At 42.5% G+C, this 8,419-nt stretch overlaps 1 pseudogene; it reads left to right on the top strand.

Annotated features, from left to right (window-relative positions):
- The first annotated feature begins 885 nt into the window (after positions 1 to 885).
- On the top strand, positions 886 to 4,274 carry Rrs1-ps7 (ribosome biogenesis regulator 1 homolog, pseudogene 7; annotated as a pseudogene).
- The last annotated feature ends 4,145 nt before the right edge of the window (positions 4,275 to 8,419 follow it).

Below are 8,419 nucleotides of genomic sequence, written 5' to 3'. Positions count from 1 at the left end.
GCAGTTGGTAGGTGGAGATGGGGGTCTCTGGAGTTTAACCAACCTTGGCAGTTGGTAAGCTTAAGGTTTGATGAGAGACACTATACCAGAAGAATAATGGGTAGCAATGATAAAGACACTCCCTGGCCTCTACCTTAATGAGTGTACACAGATTACAGGTCCATGCATACAAACAATATACACACACACAAAAAGATCATGAATCAAAGTGATGTTTGATTTGGAATATGACCAGTGGATCAGGCAGAGGTACAAATGTAGAGAAGAGACCAATATTGCAAGGGCTGAAAAAGGAGATCCTGCTGCCGAGTTTTAGTGCATAGCCATGTGATGGACAGGACTTTGTCAGAAGTCACAGGCAGAGGAGGCCAGGTCACTTAAGGAAAGCAAAGAAGCCATGCTGCCTGCTGGGAAGGAACTCAGGGTCAGGACCTCTGTGGCGTGGGATTTGGATCTTCATTTCCTCACTTCTCCATGAAATAGTAAACAAGTTATTAACCCTTCTGTTTTAGTTACAAAATGAGACTAGGCATCCTACCTTAGACTTTTGTTAATCAGATACTTTTTGCAAAGCATTTAAAACAGTCTAGTAGAGGATCGCCTCTATTCTTATTACTAAAGAATGGGGACCAAGAAGCACAGTAGGGTAGTGGTTGAGTCATCATGTGTCAATGTAACCCATTTAGGACAGCAAGGCTAACCAACAATAATCAACAAAACTTTACACACTTAGTATGTTGAGGACAAGAAGGGGGAAAGGGGAAAGTGTCGATTTTCCAAGTTTTTCATTCACAGGTCAGTGTTGGGTCAGGTTCAGTTAGGATATGTGGAAACCATCACTCTTCCATGAGTCATAAACTCAATGCTCCTGCCTCATTATGGGCCATGGACCAGGGAAGAGAAGAGAAACTGAGGGGAGAACAAGAAAAAGCCAAAGCCAAGAAGAAACAATTCCCCAGTACAATCCAAGAAGGAAGATTCAGAGACAGTGCCCAGAAATTAGCTCTAATGAGGAGGCGTGGTGCAAGGGGGAGGGGCCATCTCATGACCAGTGAAGATGTATGTACCTATGGGCTTGGTGGACTCAGGTGGGTCTGAGTCCTTAACTGTGACACATTTCAGAAAAATGAAACCCACTCATTCAACTGCTTCATCTTAGGGAGAACAGCAGCCACAGAACGACTGCTAGGCATAGCCTGTTCGTCACTGCCTGCTGGGGCAAGAAGGTCACATAAAGAGTTTGATTTGGAACAGATCCTAAGGCATTCAGTCAGGGATACATATAGAATTACATGTATACATATAAGTATCTATATATGTGTGTGCATGCATACATATATAAACACTTATAATATATATGTATATATTATATATGTGTGTGGTGTATATATGTATACATACATGTATATATGTATATATATGTGTGTGTGTGTGTGTGTGTATACATATGTATGTATTGACTTTGGTGCTTTTTCCTGTTCTTCCCTTCTCTCTCCTCCCTACCCTGGTTTGTGGCTGATAATAAATGTATACCTATATGTATATATATAAATATATGTAATATTTATATTATATGTATACATGTAAGTTTCTATATATATGTATACATATATACATATAAACACATACATATATTATGTATGTTATGTATATATATGTATGTATGTGTGTGCACGTGCACACGTATACACATTCACCAACCTCAATGACTCTCTATGAAGTTTCTCAATTGCTGATAAGACCATTTGGAGTGAGAATGGCAGTGGGCATCCTGGAAAGAACCCTGCCTGCCACACTGTGGTTAGGACAAATCGGCAACCAACAGATTGGGAAAAGATCTTTACCAATCCTACAACAGATAGAGGCCTTATATCCAAAATATACAAAGAACTCAAGAAGTTAGACCGCAGGGAGACAAATAACCCTATTAAAAAATGGGGTTCAGAGCTAAACAAAGAATTCAGAGCTGAGGAATGCCGAATGGCTGAGAAACACCTAAAGAAATGTTCAACATCTTTAGTCATAAGGGAAATGTAAATCAAAACAACCCTGAGATTTCACCTCACACCAGTGAGAATGGCTAAGATCAAAAACTCAGGTGACAGCAGATGCTGGCGAGGATGCGGAGAAAGAGGAACACTCCTCCATTGTTGGTGGGATTGCAGACTGGTACAACCATTCTGGAAATCAGTCTGGAGGTTCCTCAGAAAATTGGACATTGAACTGCCTGAGGATCCAGCTATACCTCTCTTGGGCATATACCCAAAAGATGCCCCAACATATAAAAAAGACACGTGCTCCACTATGTTCATAGCAGCCTTATTTATAATAGCCAGAAGCTGGAAAGAACCCAGATGCCCTTCAACAGAGGAATGGATACAGAAAATGTGGTACATCTACACAATGGAATATTACTCAGCTATCAAAAACAACCGCTTTATGAAATTCGTAGGCAAATGGTTGGAACTGGAAAATATCATCCTGAGTGAGCTAACCCAATCACAGAAAGACATACATGGTATGCACTCACTGATAAGTGGCTATTAGCCCAAATGCTTGAATTACCCTAGATGCCTAGAACAAATGAAACTCAAGACGGATGATCAAAATGTGAATGCTTCACTCCTTCTCTAAAAGGGGAACAAGAATACCCTTGGCAGGGAAGAGAGAGGCAAAGATTAAAACAGAGACTGAAGGAACACCCATTCGGAGCCTGCCCCACATGTGGCCCATACATATACAGCCATCCAATTAGACAAGATGGATGAAGCAAAGAAGTGCAGGCCGACAGGAGCCGGATGTAGATCTCTCCCGAGAGTCACAGCCAGAATACAGCAAACACAGAGGCGTATGCCAGCAGCAAACCACTGAACTGAGAATAGGACCCCCCTTGAAGGAATCAGAGAAAGAACTGGAAGAGCTTGAAGGGGCTCGAGACCCCATATGTACAACAATGCCAAGCAACCAGAGCTTCCAGGGACTAAGCCACTACCTAAAGACTATACATGGACTGACCCTGGACTCTGACCTCATAGGTAGCAATGAATATCCTAGTAAGAGCACCAGTGGAAGGGGAAGCCCTGGGTCCTGCTAAGACTGAACCCCCAGTGAACTAGACTGTTGGGGGGAGGGCGGCAATGGGGGGAGGGTTGGGAGGGGAACACCCATAAGGAAGGGAAGGGGGGAGGGGGATGTTTGCCCGGAAACCAAAGAATTATTATTAAGTATTAAATAAAAAAAAATTAAAATCCCCAAAATTGATGGAACTGAGACCTAAGCGAGAGCCACGGAGGGGCAGAATGCAGAGGTGCTGCTGGCCAAGGAAGAGCAGGAGGAAGCAGAGAAGCTGTAGCACATCATGGGGCACAGGGAGCTAGAACTGGAGTTCGACCTGGGCAACCTGCTGGCTTCTGACAGCAACCCCCGATGGTGTTGTGCCAGGCCAGGGCCTTGCTGGAGGCCGAGCTGCGTGCCCTGGAGTGGGAAAACCCAGAGCATCTCATCAACCAACTGTGGAAGCTGCTGACCAACGGCATGAAGGAGGCGGTGGTAGTGTGCTTGCAAAAGCCTGACACAGGCCTTCCCCGCACGAAGCCACTGCCTGGCCAAGGGCTCTCATTTGCTGGTAGCAGTTGGTGAGCTTTAAGGGCATCCATCCCAAGAAAAGGACCAACCTCATGTGGGACGAGGTGAATGGCCAGTAGTGATGCCCTTGTGCCTACAAGCCCTCCCTGGATGACACTGAGGAGTGGCTGATTTTGGTGCCTGGGAGCACAAACTCCATGGAAGACCAGTTCTCCAAAAAGGATTCAGGCCAAGAAGAATGCATGGCCAGAACTAGCTGGACCATCTGTGGAACTGGCCTGCATGCATAAGATGCAGATGCCCAGCTTAGCTGGCCTGCACCTTCCTGACACCAGAGTAAGGGGGAGCTGGGCTGCACCATGCAAGTGTCCAAGGTCTCCAATGCTTCCTTGGGACACTTCCAGGAGGGTTCTGTTCTACCAGGTCTCCTGGGTATGCACATATTCCACATTCTGGGGAAAAATAAAAGGTTTTCTAGTTCCAAACAAACAAACAAACAAACAAAAAAAAAGAACCCTGCCTGCCAGCCTCCATAGGCTCCTTTACAAAGTGCTTGCTGTCCCGTCACAATAGTTTTGGAGACTAACAACTGCAGCATCCAGCTTGGTGCCATTCAGGATAATTTCCCAGGCGTCTCCAAGACATCTTGTGTGGCTTACATCTGTAAGCAAAGCACAGGGTTAGTATGACTGCGTGTGTGACTGCTCAAGCCGAAGCTGAATGACAGAAAGTAAGGGGGTAGGCTGGTGAAATGGCTCAGTCAGTAAAGTGCTTGCTCAGCAAGCATGATTACCTTGTAAAAAGACAGACAAGGCAGGAGGAGTCTGCAGCATAGTAGTGAGGGCGAGGAGACAAGCAGATTCCTGGAATTCGCTGGCAGCCGAAAGTCTAGCTGGATCAGTGAGTACTAGGTTCAAATGGGAGACCCTGTCTCCAAAAAAAAAAAAAAGGTCAAGTGGCAGAGAGTGACTAAGGATTGAGAAAGACACTTGACATTGTCCTGTGACACAAACATGCACACACACACACACACACACACACACACACACACACACAATGGGTAAGGGACCAGTCTAGAGTCACAGAGCTTAAGTGAACCCATCCATCAAGATCCAAAACCTCAAAGTGCTGAGACCATTAAGCCAGATCAGAAGGGGGAAAGAATCATTTAAAGATGACAATGTCCCAGGGAATTATTTGCTACTTTCTACTATACCCAAGAAGAGTGGTGAGAGTAATCCTACGTCATTGTCATTTCCTTGGGATCCTAGAAAATAATTTGATCCTTTGGTGGTTCCAGGGGAGAATCTGGAGGGGCAGCTTGAATCCTATATCCTATCAGTACGGATGTGGCCAATAATGCCCTCTCGAGCATTTAGCTTCTCTATGTGCCATAATGACGGGGAAAGTAAATCTGAGTCAGTGGTACATCTGCTCATAAACTTCCATTTGTTAAATATGAAGCAAAATCCTGACAGCCATAAAACAGGGTGAACAGTTGTGTGTTTGTATTAAAATATCATCGAGATAAGCAATAACCAGCTATGCGAGCAAAGGAACATCTGCGATAGTATCTTGCTGTTTCTGGCTGAGTCATCTCATGCTAGGAGAAAACACAGGGAAATGGAGTTATCACTTGTGGTGTTCTTAATTGAGTTAAGGAAGGGCTCCGTTTGGTATCCTCTTGGGGGTTGTCCCTACAGATGCAACAAGTCTTTGTAAAAGTAATTTTTCCGTTGATTGTTTCTGATCACTGTAGATCTGGCACTGTAGACAATTTTAAAACTAAGACAGAAAATTCTGTCCTGATAATTTTTGGAATAAAATGAAAACATTCATAATCTTGCAGTTAATAAATATGTCTCTGATATGTGGCACACACGTGCATGCGTGCGTGCGTGACTCTAGACTGGTCCCTTACCGTTGTGTGTGTGTGTGTGTGTGTGTGTGTGTGTGTGTGTGTGTGTGTGTGTTTATACATTCATATATGTGCACCTGCATGTGGAGGCCAGAGAACAACTTCAGGTGCTGTTCCCTGTAAGTGCCATCTACAACTGTTTTTATTGTTTAACATTTGGTTTTAGGTTTAAGACAACATTCTCAGTGTACAACTCGCCAAACACTTAGGTTGGGTGACCAGGGTCCTCCTGCCTCGGTCTCCCCAACATTCAGATTATAAGCACATTCCAGGAAACTAACTCTTTGACACGGCCTCTAGGTGTCAAACCCAGGTCCTCATGCTTAGAAGGCAAGCACTTAATTTACTGAGCTATCTCCCAAACACACTTGCTTTTGTGAAAGAGTTTTTTATTTGACCTCTGGAAAGGGAACTAGCTCGTCAGAAGCTTTTGATAATGCTGTCTTCCAGGCTTTTACCAGGAGAAAGCCAAGGTAAACTCTCTCCTTCTTCATAGGTCTCCTTAAAATGCTTAGGAATTTATAAACTGAGTATGCTGGGTGGAGGTAAAGTAAGAAAAAGGCACCTGTTATACTGAATCGTACTCTATAGAGAAGTACTGAAATAACGGGATTGAGACCTTCTATTGTTGTAAGCAGTTCCAAAAGCAATTTGTTGCTACCCTCTCATTACAGAGGTGATGAGCGTATACCCTCAAGCACGTGCGTATGATTGGCAGGTAGCAGTCATCAGTTACAGAGAAGGGCTAACAGATTTAGATTTTATATTGGATTTTGTGTTTTGAGCAAACCACTTAAACATCCTAAGCTGTGGTTAGATTCTCTCTAAAAAGGAAGAGTGTTAAATAGGCCTGTTCAGGAGGCTTCCAGCAGAAGTGAAACAGGATATTGAAACTACTTATACGCTGTGTTCTGCTCCTTAAAGATGCTCGTCGGTGGGTCTTATTACTTTAAGTAGAGCTGGAAATTGAGTAAATTCCAGAGAGCCTGTTCATTACATTAGGAAGCAAATATGTTCATTGCCAAGGCAGTGATAAAGCCAATGAATCCTAGCTGTCAATGTTCCCCAATAGGGCTGGTTTGCTTGTGAAAAGTGTGTTGGTATACATAAGACAGTCTACAATTTAACCATGGGTTTTAACAAGACCCAGGACCAAGCAATGCAAACCCAAGGCAGTCATAACCTGAAGACTGACTAAGTACAAGGAACCAACGCAGAAAGTCTTCCATGTGGCAGACACGTGCTGATATTTTCATTCTTTTTTTTTTTTTGGTTCTTTTTTCAGAGCTGGGGACCGAACCCAGGGCCTTGCACTACCTAGGCAAGCGCTCTAACCACTGAGCTAAATCCCCAACCCCTATATTTTCATTCTAATTCCAGACAAGATAGATATTGCCAACTGGTGCTTGATTTGGGTAGAGCCACCTTTTGTATTCAGAAAGTCTGATTCTTATGTGTCCTGAGTCCCCCAGCATGAAAACAAGCAAGCAATTCTGGTTGAGTCTCAAAGTTATTTCTAGAGACCAATTCTGAGTGAGCCTTGCAAGCAGGATACAGTCTGAACCTTAAAGACAATGATCTCTGTGGACATCTATTAGATATGAAGATCCCTTTGAAAACATCCTTCAAATGGAAAAATATAAAGTCAACAGCTGGCAACTCCAAAGAGAGATTTCCTATGAACTATAGTCATCAACCTAAATTTGTGTTATTTCATAACATAAGCCGCAGCTTTGTAGAATGCTTTTTATCTGTATTTTATTGATCACGGAGCAGATCACAAACATAAAACATTAAATAACTCATTAGAAATGCTGAGTGCTTAAAGGGATTATTTTACTTTGAGTGCATGGTTCCTATTTAAATATAAATGGCCCGACACAAAGATGTAATAAATGTATACCTTTCTTCCAAATGCTCAGCCCCTTTATAAACAAATTGATCTTCATGACAGCTTCATAAAGTGTGAATATGGTGTGTGCCGCTTTCATTTCTATATTGTATATTATGCGGATGGGAGTAGCGCCTTTGGAAGGCATGTAGCTAAGTGTGTTTGCTTGCCAACAGTGCTGCCTTCCTGTTAGACATGAATCAGGTTTAAATTTACTTAGTTCTAAATCATCCCCTGATTTTACCATTGGGATATATCCCTCTGTAAGTGTTGCTCTGAGTAGACATTAGCTATATCACTAGTCTGTGTGAATTCTTAAGATAGTGACTTCAAGTCCATCAGTAATGTCAGAGACATGCCCCTCAGGCCTCCAAGTTCTGAGGTCCATTCATACCAGGGTACTGGCTGCCCATGCATCCTGCAGAAATATCTCGAACCTGATGACACTTACCACACAGCAGCTAAGCTCACATCAAGAGGTGGCTAAAGTAAATCATCTTCATGAGGGAGCCCAGGGTACCTTTACAATATCACCATGAGGTTTGGAGGTCACTTACAGATATCCATGAAAGTTTGTAGTGATTGGCAAGAACGTCACCACCAGGCGTCTCTCAGATACTAATGCCTTGACTTGTGTGACTTTTTATTTCTATTTTTATAAATGCATTATTTAACACCATTCAAGAACCTATTTGTCAACCTTAATTATGGCTTACATTAGAGTTTATATTGATTGGTTTTTGATTGGTTCTGAACTCTTTGTCCAGGGACAAAAGAAGTAATTTCCATGAGAAATTACTATTAGTTACTTTCTGTGTTGCTTAAAATATACTTTTTAAAAATGCATGCTTTTAGGATGACTGTTGCAACAATCAGTTTTAAACACATCTAACCTCTTGTTATTGACTTGTATGAGCAAAATAATATAAGGTTTATATGCAATCTAAAATAATTTAAGATCTATAGCTGTAAGTTTACATTAATCTTTTACAAAGTCTAATTATTTTTCCTAATAATGTAATTGT

Source organism: Rattus norvegicus, chromosome 4 (assembly GCF_021556685.1).
Source record: "Rattus norvegicus strain SHRSP/BbbUtx chromosome 4, alternate assembly SHRSP_T2T, whole genome shotgun sequence".
Taxonomy (NCBI): domain Eukaryota; kingdom Metazoa; phylum Chordata; class Mammalia; order Rodentia; family Muridae; genus Rattus; species Rattus norvegicus.
The sequence above is the reverse complement of the archived record's forward strand: the minus strand, read 5'-3'. Positions and strand labels throughout refer to the sequence as shown.